At 40.8% G+C, this 22,569-nt stretch overlaps 1 long non-coding RNA gene across 1 annotated transcript; it reads right to left on the bottom strand.

The window, feature by feature from the left end:
* Positions 1 to 1,850: 1,850 nt before the first annotated feature.
* On the bottom strand, positions 1,851 to 21,417 carry LOC135301039 (uncharacterized). Its single transcript, XR_010362795.1, has 4 exons — positions 21,327 to 21,417; positions 10,213 to 10,305; positions 7,106 to 7,229; positions 1,851 to 6,394 (listed from the first exon to the last, which is right to left on the bottom strand). It is a non-coding gene; the product is annotated as an uncharacterized LOC135301039 (long non-coding RNA).
* Between the last annotated feature and the right edge of the window lie 1,152 nt (positions 21,418 to 22,569).

Genomic DNA, 22,569 nt, shown 5'->3' with positions numbered 1-22,569 from the left:
AAACAACATCAAAAAAGACCACAAAACCTAGTTTCCTACCCACAGTCATTTCTGTAATCTTTTTGTTCTTCTCAAAAACAGCTGAAGAATATTGTTCACATTCAGCAAAGGCAATTTAGGGTATCTGGTACATGCATTTTTTTCCAAACCTCCTTCTACCCCCAGTCTACTTTTCTGGTTCTAATGACTCAGCTGGAAATGAGATACAAAATATTTTTTTTCCCTCTAATTTAATGTTAAACATTAGTCCTTTCTAGAAGGCATGAAATTAGTACAATCAATACCTATTGGGTAAGAGCTACTATAAGATTAACTTTTATGTTTTTGAACTCTTTAGAGTTCAGTCTAATACTTGAAACATGGCTAACTAGTTCAGAGAATATCTTTCAGATGGGCTCTACTGGTCTGATAAGAAGGACAGTGTTTTATGCCAAGTTTTATTCACTCTTGCAGAAGAGATGGTGTGACATAGCCACTTAAAATTACAAATAAACAAATCCCCTGTAACTTCTAAACCAGAAACAAATAAATTAACACTATGTTTGTAAAGAAAGGTAGAAGTGGAGAAGAGGAAAAAATGTGTGTTGAAAGGAAGTTTCCATTTTCCAAGACAAGTACCTTGCCTTGGAGGAATCTTTTAATTCACAATGACATTTTTAACCTTGTAGAGTTGGATTTTCAAAATTATGTAAAGCAACTGGGCATTCAAAAATCATAGAGGGTCTGTGAGAACTGGGAGTATAATTCTTGGAAGTGTAATCTATACAGAATTTGGTTTAATTTATAAGTAAACAAAAGGGCTTATTATCAGATTAACTCAAAACTTTTCTTCCCTATGTTACCTCCATCCACTCTGGATGCAAAATCTAAATTTAAAAATGCTGCATTTGCTGTCTTTAAAACTTCATAGTCACCCCAAGCTCTTTGTGGAGAGGAAAAAACAAACATACACCAAACTGATTTAATCTTGTGTGTCTATCCAGCTTTACTTATATTTGTTTGTCTGGGATTTAAACACGTAGTTTGTATTAGGCACAGATGTGAACTGGAAAACCTTCCTCGTTGTAATCTTCTGTAAGGACTGAATAATTTGGTCTTTGCAGCTTAACTTGAATGGGGTAACAAATTGTCCTGAAGCTTCCACTGAAACGACACTAATTCCAACAATAATAAGTGAGCTTAGTAAAGGCATTTAAATAATCCAAACTTGCCTTATATGACACCTTCAAAATAAAGTGTGGGGGACCACAATAGCTTATCTGTTACCCTATTTTAATTCTTTATGGCTACAGGTATAGACCAGACTTGCCCAGTTTGCTGAATGATTCTCTTTCTATAGCATTTCTGAGTGGCTTGCCTGGTAGCCAGATTGTGCCTTGGAAGCTTTGATCTCATGTTAAAAACAGTGGGATTTCTTTAAAAATATAAAATAATACTACTGAGTGTTCATCTTCATGGGAGTATCAGACAAAACAATCCTTCTGAGGAAGGATTAAATGCCCACATTTAATTCTTTGGTTGTAGTGTAAGGGAATCCTTGCTCAGGTTTGATATGTGCTGATGATTGTGTCACACAGAGTGGGTGGGATGGCTTTGCACATTTGCTGTTTGTTGTGGCCTGCTCTAACTGGCTAATTCAACCTGCAGGTAGAGAGGAGAGCAACAACCACAGGGAGGTAGCTGAAAGATTAATCAAGCCTCTCCTCAAGTCTTCAGCACAGGGAAAGGGCAGGGAATAGCACTGAAGCAGGGCAGGCACAGAAGGATTCCTCCTTGGCACTAAGTCCCAGCTTGTAGTGCCCAGAGACTTTCAGACTATGGAAATGACTTTCTGTTACTCACCAGTAGCTCCTGCTTTCATAAACCCAGACATTTCAAACAATGTTCATCATTGTGTTGCTACAGCAAGACTAGTTCCCTGCTTTTTCTTCACACAAAAAATGTGGAGCAGGAGGAATTAGCTATTCAGAATCTATCTACTTTAGTTTGCTCTGCATGTCAGGGTGAAAAATAGGATTTTTCTTCAACAAGCCATTAGTAAAAATTTTATATTTAAAAAGGCAAGGAAAAGTTCAGGGAACCCTCTGCTTTTGTAGATCAGATAGGATAAGAACAATTAATAATTGACTCTATGGGCCAAGCAGCATCATTGTCCTGTGCTGTATGTTCAGCAAGCTCTGGTAAACCCTTATTGCTGCACCTGATTGCTTCTCTCATCAAGGAAGGTCACAGCTGAGTTAAATATCAAAAGCAGCACACAGAGGTGACCTTGACTAGCTATTGACATTGTTCTATTTGATTAGTTTTTAAATTTAAGATTAAATATCTTTTGTGAGAAGACAGGAAATGTTTTCTTTTTCTATCAAATGCCATGGATGGGGGAAAGGGGACAGAGAAAACATTCAAAATTGCCACAACTGGGCAGGTTTTGCTTGTTAAATTGTCATCATAAACATTTCAGAGTACTTTCCTTTTGCTCATAATCTTTCTGCTTGTCCATGCTGTGTATGGATGACCAGGGAGGAGGAATGCATTCTAAATCAAACCTCCATGTGCCTCAGCAGGGAGAAAATGAAAGGGAGAGGAAAAGCAAAGAGAAATATTATCAGCCAAGAATACCTAATGACATTTCAGTAGTATGTGTGAAGGCCTTGTGTGGGTGACTGTCTGCTGTCTAGAAATGAGTCACTGGCTGTGTGACGTGCTGCTGTAATTGATCATGTGTCCTGCAGGGAGAAGTTCTTCTCCCTGGCACTGTGTTTACCAGAACAGATCTCTCTGGAATCTGACATTGCTGCGATACAACTGAGATCCGTGCATCATTTCCAGACGCTGTACTGAGCATTGCAGAAATGCTCTGTTCTGTTCATCACTTGAGCAGAAAGAGTAAGAAAATATCATGTTTGAAATTTCCTGTAGCTCTGCCTAATCCCCAGTGACAGTTTGTGTTGTCCATCACAAGGCACAGCAGCTCATCCCACCATCCTGGACAGGGCAGGAGAATCATGGATTGCTTGGCAGGATCCAGAAAGAGAGGACAGAGGTGTCATTTCATTGATCTTTGAGCTGGTCTGATTTACATTAACTGAAGTCATGTCCCAAGCATTTTATCTCACTTCAGGTCCAGTAAAGTGAAAGTTGTGTTCCACAATGTGAAAGGCTCTGAAAATACACAGCTCAGCTCACACAAGTGCTGCACAAACAGAGCAATCCTTTACATGTGACTGTCAGGGAATAGCCTATTTTATTTTAAAATACTTTTTTTTCCTTCAAGGGAAACTAGAATCCTATAGAAAATGGTAGAAGTGCAGAAACTGTACAACTGTGCCTTTTTTTTTTCCCTAGAAAAAAGAAAGTGATGTGTAGGGTTTATTATTGCAAATTATAGCCTAGTTATTTGTTTTACCTCTCTGATAGATATACTAGTTCTCAACAGGAGCAAGTGCTGTAAATAATCAGTTTGCTATTTATACTCTGAAAGTGGAAACACATTTATGGCTAACAATAATAATTAGAGAACATTTTTAAAAAGCTGCTGGGTTGCTATTTGGTTCCTCTGGAGTGAGCAGCTGTAAGAAAGAAAATGCAATCAGTGCAACTTTAGAGAGGCTGAGAATGGGTTCCATGAGCTTAAATTGTCAATAATAAAGATGTAACAGCTTCCAAACGCATTAAAGTCTTGATGATGCTCCCATTTAAGTGAGTTAGGCTTTTGACTAATTTTAATAAAAGCTGCTCTGAGTGTTTAGGGTTTAAATACATTAAATAAAATCCTTTGACACACAAGGATATGTTAGAGCTCCCCTTTTAGAAAAGCTAAAATTAATGGGCATTTTTTCCCCCCTTACCTTGATTTGCTGCAGGCTTTTCCTCTCTGGCATCTGGAACATTGGCCTCAACACTGACCTCATCTCCCACCCCCTGTTCTTCTTCAGTGCCTTACTGGGAGATATCATTTCACTGGGCATTTCAACTTTGCTTGGTGTGCAAAGAGAACTAGAACTTCCTAGAACTCCCTTCCTGGTGTGGTTTATTAGCAAGACTAGTTTATTAATGGGGCTGCACTGTCACTGCATGGCTGTGCTGCTTCTCTGAGGGCTATGTCATGAGCTTGGCCCTGGTGGCAGAAGCTTTTCTCATGACTTTTTTTTTTTTGTGGAGTATTCACAGCCTTTAGTTTAGCTCTCAGAGGTCTGTGATAATGGGGAACATGGTGGTGGGACTTGGTCTTACAAGTCAGGTCATGAATATTTATTCTGGCCATTATCATGTCATTATGCTGATTAACCCCAAAATACCTGCAGCAGGAAAGGCCAAGTGGGGTCAGTTCTGCTGTCAAAGGTGAAGAGTTCTGCAGTGGCTGAAGAGTTCCTAATAGACCTTTTTGAATACCTCATGGTCCAAATTCAGGATTTCCACTCAGACCCATAAAGGCCTTTGGATGTGCTGCTTCCAGAGTGGTGCTGATTATGAAAACTTTGCAGAGGTGGCTTGTACCAAATATTATTATTGAATACAGGGGAATGTAAATAGTTCACTACCAAGAATGTTGAACACAAGTAAGTGGCATTCCTGTAATTATAATTGTAAGAGGATAATTAGAGCTTGTGTAGTGTATCAGTGCATGCCCCATCTGCAGATGAAAGCCAGATATATTTTTTTTGTGTTTTAAATTGTTATGAAACAATCACCCTTCCATATGCCTAATAATCCTTAATAAGCAAATATCTCTTCCTTACTAATCACAGGAGTCAAGAGAGCTATGATGAGAATGAGTGAGGCACTAGCATTACTACCTCTTACATCTGTTATTGCCTAGAAATTGGATGAGAATACAGCCACTGAAATGCTAATTAAGTTAAACTTTTGCCTGGTACTTTCTTGGGCCCATTTAAAGATTTTAAAGAAACAGAAGGTTTATGGCCATCATTATGTTGTGTTAGTGACCAATAACTAGTTATTCCTGCATTGATCTGACATAAAATCTCTATGTTTTGCTTTTGTTCTTTCTGGGTGTTTTGTCTCATCACTGCTCACCAATTTTGTACTCTTCTCCCACAACAGTTGCTGAGTCAGCTCAGACACTCACAGTTTTCTGAAGCAGCAACACCAAATATGCAGTAGAGAGAAAAAATAGTCATGATGGTTATGGTTAAAAAAACTCCAGGCTTGGCTCATCTTCATCAGTGCAGAATTTCTCCCAGATGAAATGTTTGCCATTCTGAAAGCAGTAACCATCCTTGAGTTTTCTCCAAACCTTGTCCACCTTTGGCTAAAATTTCATCTATTCAGTGCAGTATCAGTACAGCTTGGAAGGGATGGGCTCTGATGTGATGAGACTTCTTGTCCTACTTTCTGAATCTTCAGAAATCAGTGGCAGAGTAGTGCTGCCCACCCATACATAGCCCAGTTCAAGCTCTTCTCAGCTGAACTACCTAATTTTTTCCCCAGCTCTCAATCCTCCTGTGCCCTCAGGAAGGAGAGTCCAGGGCTCTGTTAATGTTATTATTTTCCAGCTAATCCCAGGTTTTCTCAGAGCTGTTATATTCCCTATCATAAAGAAATTTCCACATACCAGATTTCTAAAGAGACATTCCTTTGTCAGCATTTTTTGACATTCTCAGCCAGCTGATGCTTGAAAGCCAAGTACCTGTCATGCTGTTAAGTAGTAGGTGACAGACATGCATTTTTTTGTACTTGATTGCAGGTGTGTAGGTATCTGTTGTACCTGCTGTCTGCTGTGATTTTAACTCTTCCTCTAAATCTGGAATATCTCCATTTGCCATCTCCAGCAAATGCTGACCTTGTGGGTTGCTGACAGCCCTAGAGGGGTGACTGGCAGCATTTTTTTTCACTCCAGACGTGACCATAAGCACAGTGAAAGCTTCAGTTTATCTTCTAGAAGCGACAAAAATTTACTGTCATTGCCCTGTTTAATTAGATTTTGGCAGAGTTTTCAGCCTTGCAGCGTTAGCAGGAAGTGGGATTTGCTTTTCACCCAAGGTGCAGTAGTTCCACTCTTTCTTCCATTGCTACATTTTCACATCTGTGTACTTGAAATCAGTTTTGGAAACTCTGAGTTAGACCACGGAAGCTTCTGCAAAATCCTGCTTCATCAGCAGAGCGAGCATTTCTTGAAATATCAGCGGCCCTGTGGCATCCCTTGCATCCATTCTGCACTACTCAGACTCTCATTTCTTGAGCAGCTCTGGTGCAGGAGCTGTGCTGCTATTCAGACAAGGCACCTGCAGTAGTGTGTCCAGCTCAGGAAGCTCTCAGACCCTGAAGTTCTCTCAACCTTTTTCACCTTACTGATTCCAGTCCCTCTGACAGATTGCTTGGGGTCATGGTCTTCTTCTTTGGCATTTAGATTTTGTGCCTCAGTTTCAGATACCTGAAACAGCATTTCAGTATTTGCAGCAGCTCCTCCCAGTCTGTACAAAGGAGCCAAAGCTCCCCTTCTTGGACTCAGTTTACATTTATCTGACATTTACATTTATCTGTCTGTATAGCAGGATAGTTCTTTCTGACCAAGATTGCCAGGCAGGTCAAGTACACCACTGGCCATGCTGGTATGGTTGTGTTCAAGGGTCCCAGGACAAGGGAAGAGATGAGAATCTTGCCTCCATGTTTCAGTAGGCTTATTTATGATATTATGATATTATATTATATTAAAATGCTATACTAAAAGAATAGAGAGAAAAAGATCCTTCAGAAGCTAGAAAGGACAGGAGAGGAATGAGTAACAAAAGCTTGTGACTCTGAGTCCGACCCAGCTGCATCTTTGATTGGTTATTAAGTAGGAACAACTCACATGAACCAATCAAAGGTGCACCTGTTGATAAATAATGTCCAGACCACATTCCACAGCCATCAGATAGTTAATTGTTTACATTTCTTTTCTGAGGCTTCTCAGCTAGAATAGGAGAAAAATCCTAGCAAAGGATTTTTCATAAAATATCATGGTGACAGTGGCGGTGCCGCGTGGCCGTGGTGGCCGCTCGCGGTGCTGGGATGGCCCCGGCTGTGGGGCCTCCCCACCCCTCAGAAGAACCCACACACAGTTTCGATCTCCTTCTTAAATATTTAATCACAGAGGCCTTACCAACTTCTCTAATTGGCTTAGCAGTGGGTCTGTTCTCAGAGCCATCCAGGGATTGGCTTTGCCAGGCATGGAGGAAGCTTCTCACAGAAAAATCACGTCAGTGGCTGTTTTCTTCCCTCTCCACCTAAAACCAAGCCATGCAAAACCAACATCTTACATTATCCTCCTTGAGCCAGGTCTAATAAGCTCTCGGAGGCCCATAACACACCCAAGATAGCTCAGCTACCTTTGGAGGCAGAACAATAAGCAGGATGGTTTCTGCTGCAGTGTTGGAAACAAAAAAGTTTAATAAAAGGCAAAAGAACAAACAGAAAAACAGAGCCAGGTGCAAGAGGTCTTGCTCCTGGTAAAACACTTCACAAAAGTGATTAGTTTCTTTGTTCTCTTCTTTTTCTACTAAATTGTCTAGGTGGGACTTTTTGGCTTCTGTCCAATTAGCTATCTTTAAGTCTGAGGTGAAGTCTCTTGGTACTATGAGGTGGTTTTTCACCTAATCCATGAGAAAAACTTATGGGCTTCTTTCCTTTTTAGGGGGACAAAGGGTAGTTTTGTCACTCTGTGAACAGGGGGCACATTCCTACACCAACACATCAGGCCTTACAAATAAATTATTTGCAGAGATTCCAAGTGTAAACTGAGACTATTCATTCATACATATAGAGTGTGCAGTTCTACACTGCAAGGACACAAATACACTTTGGATTCTGCTGCTGCTCAGCTCTTCAATAGGGCTGGCTCTTCCTCTGCCCTCTGCTCTTGCTGTGCACTTTCTTGCAGTGCAAATCACCTTTATGGGCTGCAGCCATCCCTCTCATTGCTCTGTATTCACTGCACAGAATGCAAGGAAAAGGGAGGATATGCCTGTGTGCAGTCTGCTTGTTGAATAAACAGGTTTTTTCCACTTTCCACCAAGAAATTCCTGTAATAGTGGTGGGTGAAGGGCTTGCCAAATCCTACTTTTTCACAGGAGATGCCCCTTTCAGGATTTTTTCTGCTAACTTTCCTCTGTCTCAAACTGAGACACTTCCCATTGCTTGTTATGAGACCCTTGTTGGGGTCATATGCTAATGCTGTTCCTGTTGTGTGACAAGGGAAATGCCATCTCTTAAATAATGGATTTAGGCAGCTTTCACCTGACCAACTTAAACACAGAGAGCACTAAGGGCAATTAATAGATTTACAAACTTCTAAAGCAAAATATCCTTTTCAGTTCATGTTTAGCCCAGTTCATCAGTGTACCCTGGCTCATTGTTTTCCCCCATCAAGAGCATAATTGCTGTTGACTCATATTTCTGTTTAAGAGACTGAGTTTAGAGCCATAGATTGATTTAAGATTTGCTCTAATTTCTTATTTATGGTCTCAGCATCTTATACTCACAGAAAGGAAAAAAAAAAAGTGACTCTTGCTGTTACAGTTCATTTACTGTAGAAGAATATGGCTTTTTCTTTTTCCCTAAGAATTGTACTAACTACACTTAATTATGTGTCCTGTCATTTGGCTGGGTTGCCCACAAATGTAAAAAGCACTGGATATATTTACTTTGGCAGCTGGCTTGTTGCAGCTGTGATCAAACAAATTGCTGTGTATTGATTCAATTTCACCTGGCCTGATAAAAGAATTCTGGAAGAAGCACAGATATTGCTGTATCCCAGCTTTTTGCAGATGAAGATAAAAGTTGCTTTTCCCTCTCCAAAACCATAACCAACAAGAGCTTAATGTTATGTGCCATTACAGCAGCATTGATGGGATGCAGAGCCAGACAAGTACAGCTGTTATCTGTGCTACAAACAAATGTCTTTAATAAGACACTTGAAAGCTTAGCCAATAAATGTATAAACCTGTTAATAATTGATATTTATTACACTGCAGCCCTTACAGCGAGATTCGCATCAGATAAAAGCATTAATTATTAACCCAATTCCTGAAAAGCAAATTGGAAGTGTTTAGGGGTATCTGTTTTCTGAAAGAGTTGTGTAGAACACCTCTAGTCAGTGACAACCAGCATAAAATTCTGCAAATTCTTGGGAAACAATTGCTGAGGACAGTGCCTTGATGAGCTAGCAATTCCCAGCTGCTTCTTCCCAAACTGTTTTTAGACAGGCTGCACTATAAATCTAAAGGAACAGTTTTACTACAGTGATGCTATTTGCTATAAATTTATTTAATTGAAAGAAAACCTGATGGAGAATAAAGCCAGGGGTCAAATATATCATACTTTGTTCCTTTAGTGACCACACATGTTAAGAAGCTTAGATATGATAGTTTGAAATGTCATACTCCTTCCAGAACTGACTGCATGGGCTAAAATTTTAATATTCAATTCAAGAGGCAAGGGCATGTATTCTTAGGAAGGAACTGGGAGCTGTATTGAGCTGAACTCCAGCCAAACCTCTAAACCTGGTCAGTGGAGTGCTTTCAAGCAGAGCTTGGGGTCCTTGGCAAAAGTCCCTGAAACTTGTCCACGAAAATGTACTTCATTGGTATGTTATCAGTTCTTTTAGTATACTGACCTAAATTCATGTGACAAATACTAGGTGATGGGTTCATTAAGGAATTCTGTTATTATTTACTGATTTTTCATGTATGAAATACATCTGCAACCTGGGTGAATTTGCAAGAATGACTGAGTATCCTTCATTAATGTATGACTCATTTATTCTAGAACAAAGTAAAGATTCTTGATCATGCAAACAAACCCACATGTACTTTAGCTGAAATACTCAAATGTTTCAGTCTGGCTACTTACCTGCATTAAAAAGTCCATCTAGTCTTCCTCACTTATATATAGAAACATCCTGTGGTGCCTCCAAGGCTGTGGGTAGTCTGCCAACCTTCTCAAAACTGCAATGTTATGTTTTGTCAGACCAGCACAGGCTAATATTTTAGATTACTCTGCTTCTAGTAGGAATTTCCAATTCAGAAAACATGTGGGTGAAATGACATTATGGGCTGGGTGTGAGGAACAGCACAAACTGGAAAGAAGGAAAGGGAGAGGTGAATGAGAGTTTTACCAAACTCAAAAAGTGAGAAGTACCACAAGCCTCAAGAAAAGCAGCAGTTCTTGGCCCCATCCTATTTTGTGTAAACATTGAGATAAATAATTTACCTTGAAAACTGAGGTCCAACGAGATCCTTTTCCAACATTTTTCTTCTCTAAATGAAGTCAGATTTCAGTTAGTCCACAATGTGAGATAGACACCTTTCAGAAGATTAATGATAAATAATTCAGAACTGCCTCAGGAATAGAATCAGACATTCCAAAATACCATGGACAGGCAGTGTTGAGCCCCAAAGGCTTCCAGAGAGGTGGAAGGAGCAATGATCTGCACCAAAATACCTTAAAACAGTTTTCTTTTAAAATCTGTTTTATAGTTGTTTAATTTTTAAATTATTTTCCAGGACTACTAGTAGAGAGCCTCTTCAGGAGGTCAGCCAGCATCCAGACTATCAAAGATGTGCAGAAACTCTACAGGCAGGGTAAGCTGTCATCACACCACTGCCAGTGGCACTGTGAGTGCTTTCTTCATCCTGGTTTTGTTGGTGAAGCAGAAATGCAATTTCTTACAGTTAATTAATCAAGGCCATTTCTAACATAAAATAATAAGAGTACTAGTAGAGAAACCTGAGAGATAGCAATAGGCACTTAATGCTTACTGAGTAGCAAGGCATGTCTGGATGTCACACCAGAGTTGTAATAAAATCTGTAACAGCTAATGAGGTTTGAGTAAAAAAAGATATATTAAAAAAAAAAGGTAAAAAAGTATTGAGTCTATGCACTTTACTGTAGTTACAGAGTCCCTGTGTCATCTTGATAATGGTTATGGCAAAGAAATATAATTTTACCTAATAATTTATGAAACGTAGTGGAGTAATTTTGAATATCACTGACTTGCCTGTGAAGTAATTTCATGAATTGCCTTTATGGGGAGAACCTCTTTTAGGAAAATTTAAAAAACTCTATGCAAATGAAAAATGAAAAAATAAAATATCAGGAGTTACCAGCAGCACAGGCCAAGAGATTTTCTGTTCAAAATGTTGTGTGAAACAGTTTTCAAGGAGTAGTTTGAAGAAAAAGTAAAACATATCATTGAACACTCATTTTCCTTCTTCTCCTTTTAGGCAAGTCTGTTAATTTTGATGATTATCATGATATCCATTTCCTGATGTTATCCTGAAGACTTTCCTTAGGGAACTCCCTCAGCCATTGCTAACATCTGACTGTTGTGATCTATCCTTGAAATCACCAGTGAGTGTGTATATATATATATATGTATATATACATTTGTTTGGTTTTGTTTGGTTTTTGTTTGGGTTTTTTTAGTGTTTTTTTATTTGGTTTGTTTTTTTTCAGTGCAACTATCCCCATAAGATAGCATCCTGGGGAATCAAGGATCTAAAGCTATGAATTATAAAACTTTAATTATGTAGCCTCTGTCAGGGAGTTTATAATGCCCTTTAATGCATGGGGCTGGACCACCTGAGATACCAGAACATCTGGGAGTCAGTACCTGCTTACAGAATATGAGATTTTTCCATCCAGGCTATAGCCAAGCTATCAGGGAACCCAGAGGGCTCCCAAGCCTGCATTTCCCACATCAAGGATTCACGTGTTCACACAACATCTCAGGGCATTCTGAAGAATAGGTGTGTTCACAGGAAGGTGGTGGAAATTGAAGGATTAAGGATTGTCACTCAGAACTGGAAAGAATAGGGGAAATTTGGAAAATAAATGTATAAATTTAATTTTTACTGAATTAATCTTGTCCTGACTTTCTGTATGTGGTATTTTTACTTTGTGAGAGAGTAAAAAATGAGAACAAGTCTGAAAATAATCTGAGGGCTTAAATAAACTGGAAGGTTTTGCTTGGCAAAGTGCCTGTAAAACATTCATCCCATATAATTGTTGTTTACCTGTATTTTCAGTTTTGACAAAATATTTTGAAAAGTGGAGTTTGAAAGAATTACTCCTTGGACTTTCTTGTGTGCATGCAGTGTGATGTCTGCTGTATTTTACTGATGCTGTGGTGATATCCCAGGTTTAAAAGATCTGCAGCTTGAGAGCCAAGCTGGACCAGAGCAAAGGTACCTTCGTGGTGAGCACAGTGCACAGGGCAGCTCTGAAGGGGATGGTCACAGACAGCTGTCCTGGGAGGATCTGAAAATTCTCATTCTGTCTTCTGGAAGTGTGTGTGTATGTGTGTGTGATGTATCTTTTACATTTCTTAACCTGAAACCCCAGAAATGCAGTATTTCTGCTTTTCAGCAGTCTGAAGTGATAGTGAAACTTTTTACTGTCTCATTTGAATTTTTTTTAAGTGTTATTGATGGGAGCTGCAAAATAAATTAGCTGAGTGACAGACTTAAAAATTAATAAAACCTTGAACTTTATAAAAAGATTATAAGGTTAAGTATAAAAGTATCTATAAGCATATATATATAGTATGTATAAGTATATAAGCATAAAAGACTATAAGTTTACAAACTTATAAATATTGTAAATGTATAAATATAGTAAATACAATAAACGTATTAAAAGTTTATAAACTTATATTAAAAGTTTATAAATATAAAGAAGTTTATAAAAATTTCATGACCTTTGGTCATGCAAACTGCAAGCAAGATTTCTTTTACCCAAGATTGCTACACTTCCTGCATTGTTTAAGGTGCAGAAGGCTGACAAAAATACTTATTGGGACACAGACTAGTGTGTTTTATGGGAACTGATAGTTTAGCTGTAGGAAAAATGTCACCACAGTTTATCACAATAAAGCTTCATGCATTTAATTCTGTGTTTTAAGAACACCTAACATGCTGCAATTTTGTACATGTGCACATATCCCTGTGCAGAACTCTCAGGGAGAGAAAGAGAAATGCAACAGTTGCAGAAAAAGCATCAACAAAAATGGTTTCCTTTAGCTTAGACAGGATTGGCATCATCAGCTCTTTCTCCAAACCAAGACAAAAGAATTTTCTGCAGAGTGGCAAAAGTGTGGGGGTGGTTTTCAGTTAGTGGATTACCAAAATAGCATTTTGAGCAGGACTGTGTCTCAGCAAGAATAAAACCAAAGAATAAAACATGTCTCAATTCAGTGCATGGAGAGATAAGGAGATGCAAATCAAGACCTTTCCTGTGTAGAAAAAAGTCACCTGTTTTCCCTGAAGTATAAATCTTGGGCAACTAAAACACCAGATAAATTAGTGTTGTTTTAGAAAATTATATAATATTAATAAGTTTTAGAATAAAATTGTACAATATTAATAAGTTTTAGAACAAACATCAAAAAATATTTCATATTAAATCTTTAAAATAGCATTTTCCTGTTTAAAATAGCCATTCATTACTAGTGTTAAATGAGAAACTTAGAATGAAAGGATTCTGCAAGGATTTTTTTTATGTTTCAGGATAAATTACATCACATGTCTTCCGTCCTATTGCTATAATACCCACGTGTTCATTTGCTGTTGCCTAGCTGAACTCTAAAGCTATTAAGGAAATCCTCATGTCATTTACTATTATTTTAGCAACTGATATCTCTCCTCAATGCTGTGAATCATCCAAGTGACTTTGTTCCAGTAATAGATACATCATCTTAATGCACTTCTTAAGAGCTGAGCACTTGATGTGTTAATGAGGTGTGCAAAAGTACCACACAGTATTTTCTGTAATTGGGCAACAGAATGCAGCATTCTTTTTGAGTAGGCCTTATTATGTCAAGCACAGCATCAAGTGATGCTAGTGCTCACATCTGCAATTTTTGCTGATCCATAGGTTTTCTTCTTTAATGTCTCAGGGTATATTTGCATTTGGAAAGGTCGAGGGAACATGAAATTTCTCAGAGCTAGAAATTTCTATTAATTACATATTGGTGTGCTGCACAAGCTTCCACAATTTATACTTCAACACTAATCCTAGTTTTTACCTGCAGGCATCAACCTTCTGCCTTACATATAAAAGGCAATTTAATTCTTCCATGAATGAAGTCTTGAGTGGTGCAAGAGGTACTTGTAGCAATTTTATGAAGTGGGATGAATTGTAATCACTAGATACAGGTTTTGAACACTTCAAGTTTGATACAGGCTTGTGAAAGAAGGGAAAAAAAATCCCTATTTTCTCTGCAGTCTCAACCACCTTGCTTCCTTCTGGTCCAAGAGCGGTACAGCAAGACAGCACAACTTGTACAGAAGTAACAGAGTTGAATTCCAAAAATAGGTCCAAGTTCTTTAACTTTAGATTAGTAATGATTTTGCCAGTAATGAGCCCAGTGGTGAAAATCAGCCAGCCCATCTCTACTTCACAGTCCAGCCAGCTGCTAGAGAAGGATTTGTAGGGTCTTGAAGCTGGAGTGGACTGAGGGCCCATGGCAGAAATGAGCAACCAGGAGCAAGAGGGAAAACAAAGAGCTGTTTTCATGAGCTGGTCCCTGAATAATGCCTGTGGACATGTCTGTGCTTGCTCAGGATTGCAGGAGAGATGAGAGTGCACAAGTGCTCATGTTGGACATTCCCTGCAGTGGAGTGTATCTATCAATGCACAGGCAAACTTAAACAGCTCAAAGACATCTCCTTGCAAAGAAGATGACTTGGCAAAGCACTCTGAGGTCCACAGGTACCCAGTTCTGAAGCCAAAAATCGTTTAGTAGAAAATGATAATTGTATTTTTCCATGACAGTTTAAAGCTAAAGAAACTAGAGAATAGAAAATGTAGAGGCTTACATTTTCCCTACCTGCTGCTGAGTTCTGTCCCTGCAATCATGCCTGACGTGGGGGTAGGATGGACTTTCCTGGAAGAACCACTGCAAAACCTTGCTGAATTCAAATTGTCAAACCTGGACCAACTAGAAAATGGACTAGGTTTGGGGCCCATGGGCTGTGCTTCAGATCTGTAACCAAAGGAGCCAATTTAAAACCAAATGCAAGCTGTAATAAATTGCTCTGAATTATTGCTTTGTCTCAACCACTTGTTGAAAAGTCTCAACCACAACTGAAAAGTGGAATTACCTTCAGTAATGCCTGGAGGTGGCTGGAGATGATGGGGTTTGTTGGGAAGGATCAGATGACTCAGCCTCAGAGCAGACACAAGCAGTTGGCACATCTGCAAAGTAGCTGACAGTGGGTGGTGGAAACTTAAATTTCACTCAGTTTGTGGGGGTGTTTTAATATCTAGTAATTTGCTTTTGAAAGTGTTTTGCAGAGTTCCTTTCAGCATTTTAACTGAGAAACCAAAGAGATGGCGATGTTGCTATATTTTGAAAATGCAGTAGTAATTGGCTGTTTCTACCCTCTCTATTTTGCAGTTTAAGTTCATTAGGTTGTGTGGTGCCTGCTTCACTCCTGTGGTATTCATGAATCACAGAATTATCAAGGCTGGAAGAGACTTTCAGGATCAAGTCCCACCATCAGCCCAGCATCACCATAATCACCCCTAAACCATGTCTCAAGTGCCACATTCAGACACCTCTGGAACATTCCAGACATCTCTGGAATTCAGAGATGGTGACTCCACCATCTCCCTGGGCAACTTATTCAAGAGTCTGACCACTCTTTCAGTGAAAAATTCTTTTCAAACTGCCACAACTTGAGGCCATTACTTCTAATCCTTTTGCTTGAGACATGGCAGAAGAGCCTGACTTGCACCCCGGCTGCACCCTCCTGTCAGGGAGCTGTGGAGACTGAGAAGGGCCCCTCTGAGCCTCCTTTTCTCCAGACTCAGCCCTGTCACCGTGATATTTTCTTCTCCTGGGAAGCTGAGAAGCCCCAGAGAAAAATGTAAATAATAATTATCTGATTTACTTCTCCTGTTTTGCTGCTTTGGATTGTGGTAGGTGATTCTTTCATTGGTTCCATGTGAATTGTTTTAACTTAATGACCAATCAAAGCCAGCTGTGTTGAGGCTCTGAGAAGTCACAAGTTTTTATTATTCATTCTTTTCAAGCCTTTCTATATAGTTTAGTATAGTTCTAGTATATATTTTCTTTTAATATAATATAATAAGTCAGCCTTCTGAGAACATGGAGTCAGATTAATCCCTTCCCTCATCCTGACCCTTGCAAACACCACAGAGCCCCCCAAGCTCCCTCAACTGCTCCTGGTGCTCCAGACCCTGCCCCAGGACCATTCTCTTCCCTGGACATGCTCCAGCCACTCCACATCTTTCTTGCCATGAGGGCCAGGACTGCCCTTGGCACTCAGGTGTGGCCCCAGCAGTGCCAGCACAGGGGACAGTCACTGCCCTGCTGCTGGGAGAGCCCAGGTGCCACTGGTCTCTTGCCCACCTGGGCTCACATCCCGCTGCTGTCACCAGCCCACCCTTTTCCCAGTTTTCCAGCCCTTCTGCCCCAGCCTGCAGCTGCAGGGGGTTGGTCTGACCCAAGGGCAGGACCCAGCACTGGGTCTTGTAGAAGCTCAGACCAGTGGCCTCAGCCCATCTCTGTGCAGAGCCTTCCTGCCCTGCAACAGATCCACATTCCTGCCCCATTTAGTGCCTTCTCTGAACACAATGGGTGTGCACTTCATCTCCTCATCAACAATGACATTAATCTTTGTTGATTCCTCAATCCCAAGCCCAGGGGAAACCACTTGTGACCAGCCACCCAATGAATCCATGGGTGTGCTGGGATGAAAGCATGTGGTATCAAAAACCATCAAACACAAGCACTTTTTATCCCACAAGTTTTAGTGAGTTGAGGACTTGTGCTTCTTTCCTTCCTCAGCTGGAAATTGCCAGCCTGTGTGAGGAATGCAACAAAATCTTGTCACAGAGGATGAAGAGGATTTGTTCCTGTCTCAGGAAACAACCAAATATTCAGGAGCCTGTGGAATGCTGGGTGTGCCAGGCCTTCCTTTGCCCAGTAGGTGTCATCTATAGCATGAGGCAGTGATTAACATTTGAAAAATAGAGGCTTTAGAACAAGCTGGGTAAGGACCAACTTCTGATGGCACAGCTGCACGTTTTCTCCTGTTCCTCAAGTGTCATAAGGACAACATCTGGCTCTGGAATATCTGTAAGTTATAATAACCACCTATGGCTGCCATTTAAATATAAAACCTGGCCTATTACACAAGAATTCAGGACTTTTCCGCAAAATGACATTGCCAAGGACACAACTATCATAGTTTTGTATTGCAACTCATCAGCTTTACATCTGTGTGAGAACCTCCTGGCCCTCAGGAGGTTCTCACTTATTTATGCTGAGCATAGATATGTTTGAGTTGTATTGACACTCAAACATACTTATGCTCAGCATCTTTGTTCTGTACATCAGCACCCTGTTTTGGTAGGGGAGGAATTTGGCCTCTGAGAATTAACAAAACCACAGTATTTTACCACCGTTTGGTCAAAATATATACATGTTAGTTTCACTGTCTGTGAAAAAAAAAACAAAGGGGCAGCTGGCATTAGAAAAATTCTTTGGGATTAAATACTGGTAAGTCCCATAAAAGGGTTGTTTTCTATTTCCTCACATCCTTTTTTAAAAATCCAGCCAACACCAAAAGGCATTTGGTCTGCAGGCTGTGCTGCATAATGGGAATGGGAGTCCTGGACAGCTGTAGCACCATAACAAACCAGAGCCCTGTGGGTTGAAATCCTGAGTTCATGGAAATTAGCTGTACTCAAAACATCCCCGGGGTAGGGAGGGATAGATTTAGTTCTCCCACTCATCCTAGGGTGGGAGACAACAGGAATTTGCCAGCTGCAGTGTCAGAACACCATTGTCTCTGACCCCTTTACTTTTACAAGCTGCAAGTGTCCCCTCAGCTGATGTGCCTGTGCAGATGAGATGAGAGTTAAAGCCAGACTCCCTCTTTCAGGATTGCTCACATGATAAACACCAGCTCTTCCCCTTACTGCTCTGTAAACTACCATTTCCTAGCAATTAATGACTGAAGAACAAAATGGTGCTCTCATGTCCAGGTACCTTTTTCTTCAAAGAACAGATAACACCTGTTCTCTCAGCCACTTGATGCTGCTCAGGAAAACCAGAAGCTCAGGTTGTGATGGCCATGAGCTCTGCTGGGGACAGAGATGGGGGCTCCTGCTCCCTTTGCCTTCCTGCTCCCCAGCAGGCAGCCTGGGCACAAACAGGGACTCCCCTCTACCCCAGCCTTTCCCTAAAGGCTGCTGATCTCAGGGAACGGACTCTCCCAAACTAAAGACCCCAGGGTACAAATCCCCAGTGATGAGACCCCAGCTCTGTCCCCAGCCCTAGAGGAACTGGGGAAATCCTCCATCTGTGGCAGAACCCCCACCCCGATCCCTGTCCTCAGTGCCAGGCTTAACTATGGCATTAAATCAGCTCCCATGAATTATTCAGAAGGCTTTGGAGTGAAATTCATGTTAGAGAAATCTATGTTTCAAATTTCCTGACTCTAAGAGGAGTCCTGGAGGTGTCCCCTGCAGTTACTTTGATAACAGTTTCTCTTTACAAATGATAATTGCACCATTCAAGCTTTTGTACAGTGTGGCCTTGTGAACTCTTCTCTCGTATCAAAGAACAATTTTCAGATCATTTCCATAGCAAAAAGAAAGTGATTGTGGAGATAATCTGTTGAAAACACACATGCTGGATTTCAGCTGAAAACAATAAAATGCAGTCATAAATGAGAAATCAAGTGTTACCTAGTTGACGATATATAGAGAATAAATTGCCTGGGCATTTCAGTTTCCTGAGCTGCTAGGAATTGAAGATTGGGCCCAAGATTAGTCTGATTATCAGGACACCTCTAGCAACAAGCACCAAAAAGGAAAGGGAATACTTTTCTATCCTGAATCTATGAAGAAGCATAAGAAGATTGAAAAATGTCATTAACCAAGGGAGCCCTTTGCAGTTCTAACTAAAAATCTTCCATAAATGAATATCACTTACATGGGTTTAGATGATCTGTCTGGGTGTGCTGCAATTCTTGAGCAGCATTCATCACTGAGCCTTATAAACTTTAATGTATTCATCCACCCATGAGGAGACTAATAACAGAAAAGTTCTGATATTTTATTTGCATGATCAATGTATACTGAGGTAGCAAGTTGAACTTCTCATGGGAATGATGGTACAATCACACATCCCTCCTTTCATTTCCTGACTAGTTTACATTCCAAACTGTGGAAAATGCAGGTTTGCCAGCACTCTCACTTTTCTAGAGGCCAGGGGGGTGTTGGATCATGGGGGAAGAAGCTGAGGGAGAGTTACTGCCAGCTCCTGGAGTTTTTGATGTGAGAAACTCAGGTTCAGCCAAACCTCTACCGGTCTGTAGTGTTCCTGCACTTCCCCTGCTCATTTCTAAGAGGTTTTCAATTACAAAGAGAAGGCAGAAGCAAACATGCCCTGTTTTGAGCAGGAACTCCCCATCGAAGGCAAAGGTATGGCTGTGAAATGTGTGTGGATCCAATAGTCAGGACACATGGCTGGGGTGTGAAAGGTGTTGTGCCTTTCCTGGTGGAGTAAAACTCACCTGCACAATCTGAAGAGTTTCATCTTTGTCTTTATCCATGCACACCCTGGAAAGCCATTTCAGTGTATGGAATGTTGTAATTCCAGTGTCCTCCAGCATCATCTGAGAGCGGTGTAGGATTGCAGGGAGGTGCTACAAATGCTCTTTTCAGTCTAGCTTGAGAACAGGCTGCCCTGAGGGTTTGTGATTTGTACAGGGAGCTGGGCTGCAGACTAGTAAGGGAACTCAAATAGAACCAGGAAAAAATGCCCTTTTCCACAGTGGGTTAATCAGCATCTAAGAACTGTCACCCAGAATTGTCACTCTGAGGGAAAAGTCTTTTGATTTGGTACATGAGTTCTCATATTTCTTCCTAACTGGTGTCTTTACTGCTAAGGAAGCTGTGGAAATTGTACACAATAGGACCACAGACCTATTATTCTGGCTGTTCCTCTCTAGAATAGTTGGCAAATGAAAAAAACCTAAAAATTATCTGATTGAAAAATTATTTCTGCTAGAACATGACACCTCAACAAAAATTACAAGTCCTTTCTTAAAAAGCTAGATTTGTTGCAATTCTTCCAGAAATCATGGAGTTCTTCTAGAAAGCTGCCTGTGTCCCTCTGAGCCACAGAATTCTGGGCTCACCAAGGGCCCAGCTCTGGCTCTGGCAGCCTCTGCAGTGCTCCAGAGCCAGGGAAACAAGCATCACTGCTTCCCATCCAGGCACTTCTGACATGGCATCACCTTTCTGCACGTGGTATTGCAATTATTGCCAGGGAAAGGGAGGGAATTCTACATCTCCAAACATCAATCTTGAGTTTTCCAGAGCGTGGGAAAAGCAAGGAAACAGCAGAAGGAAAAAGCATGCAGGAGTGTTATGCTGTGGGAAGAACAGCAAACAAACCTGCCCAAAAAATGGTGCTGGCAGCATGACACAACCACCACTTGGGGCTGAGAGTGGGTCACCCTCTCACCAAGCCCAGGGGAAGGCAGCAGTGTGGGCAAGTGAAGAGGCACACCAAAAAACTGAAGAGCCCCAGCCGAGGCATTATCAACAAAAGCAGTGTTCCAATATCAACCAATTTCCTCCTCCACCTAGCTCAGCCAAGCCTCAGCCACCCTGCCTTCTGATGCTCTACCAAGGTTCTCACACTCTACACAATAAATTAATAACATGTGCTAAGAGTAAAACTGACTACTACAATGTAAATAAGTTAACCAAGTCTATCAGAGTTCTAATGAAGGTCTCACACAAGGGTTATAAATATACACCACTGTTTGCTAAATAATTCCTAGAATTCATAGAACAATATTTGTTATTATTGTTTACATTTGCTAAAACCAAAATTAATAAGTCTCTATGAGCCAATTCTGTTACAATTACTAAGAAGGTATTATGACTCTGCGTCAAGTATGGACTACTGATTATTAACTATATCCCAGAATGTAAGTTACAAAGTTTATTCATAGCTAATTCTATGCACAATGCAAGCAGCATACCAACCAGATCAACCTGAAAAACTCAAAGAATTTACTCGTTCTAACATTCTAGATCCATTAAAACAAACACAAAGCCACTAATTTAGTAATGTCATAAGCAAATTTCAGTTGCAAAATTTTCTAAACTAAAAATTTGCCACCAGTCCTCATTTTAAAAGCCAAGAGTCACCAACCCTTTTGGGCTGGCACCGTGTGGCTCTGTCAGCATTGCTGCAGAAAACAACTCCTCTGACCTCTGCTGGCAACCGAGGAATTATCCCTGAGACCCACAGGATCCCTGTGCAAGCTCACCTTCCAAAACGCAGGAGCAAAAACCTAGGCTGCATCCCTGGCTCCTTCCAGCTTTGATGGTTCCCCCTGTGGACCAGGCCCTGCTCCCAGCTGGCCCTTGCAATGCTATTTACAATTAACTAATTACATGTGTCACTCATTAAGTGACCTTTTGACTGAAAGCAGTTTGATGACCAGAGAGGTGATAAAGAAAACCACACAAGGAAGGGAGAGTCACACAGGCTGAGCTCCACAAGAGTTGTGCCCACCCCATGGCTTGGTGTGACTGGGAGCACAATTTATTTATAAACTTTGTAAACTCTCTCCTGACTAATACAGAGCCCAAAATGGAAGGTCTGTGCTAGTATTTTGCCTTGGAAATAAATTTGTGTTACCTAAAAGTAATTCATCTTACCAGTATGCAGAAGCTTGGTGGCATTTTTGCAGGGATTTATTTGCATTTACAATTGTGCAGTGCCTAAATGCAAAGCACTCAGCTCTGCAGTGCTATTACATTTCAGTGTGTGGTTTTGCCACAGCAAACCCTGCTGCTACTATTACCTCGCTGGTCTGTGGTGTGGAAGGCAAATTTGTGGAGTAAATTCAAATCAGGAAGCTCTGAGTTGAGACCCCTGGAGGCAGTGACATCTGCCTGTCTTTGACAGGAATTTCTGAGAGTGAGAGTAAAGTACTTGAAGTGAAATTAAAAGCTTTGATCTGTTTTTTGTTTCATCATTAGTTGGTGTTTGAGTCCTTTACATGTGTCTTTCAGTTCTTCATTAGGCTGTGATTTCTAGTTTACTATTCCAGCACAGGGAGACACCTGGCAAGCCAATGGCACTGCCAGGACTCAGAGCCTGGCTCCAGCCTGACCCAATTAAATGGAGTGGGTGATAGACACACCCAGAGCAACAATTCTGCAAAGCAAGTGCCCCCTGGCCCCAGCACACTGGGCAGCCCCGTGTGAGGCAGCACCAGGGCAGCCCCAAACATCCAGGGCACAGCAGAAGTGATGATAGAGTTCCAGGATCATTTAGATTGGAAAACACCTTTAAGGCTGAGTCCAATGACTGATGTGGACACGCCAAGTCCAAAGTGCCATGTCCTCAAGTGCCAGATTTACAAATCTTTTAAACAATTTCAGAGATGGTGTCACTTGTTTCCTGGGAGCAAAGCCTGGTCCCCACCTAGCTGCACTCTCCTGTCTGGGAATTGTAGAGAGCAAGAAGGTTCCCCCTGAGCCTCTTGTTTTTTTTCCAGGCTG

This window comes from Passer domesticus, chromosome 5 (assembly GCF_036417665.1).
Source record: "Passer domesticus isolate bPasDom1 chromosome 5, bPasDom1.hap1, whole genome shotgun sequence".
Taxonomy (NCBI): domain Eukaryota; kingdom Metazoa; phylum Chordata; class Aves; order Passeriformes; family Passeridae; genus Passer; species Passer domesticus.
This window is presented reverse-complemented; position numbering and strand designations above follow the sequence as displayed.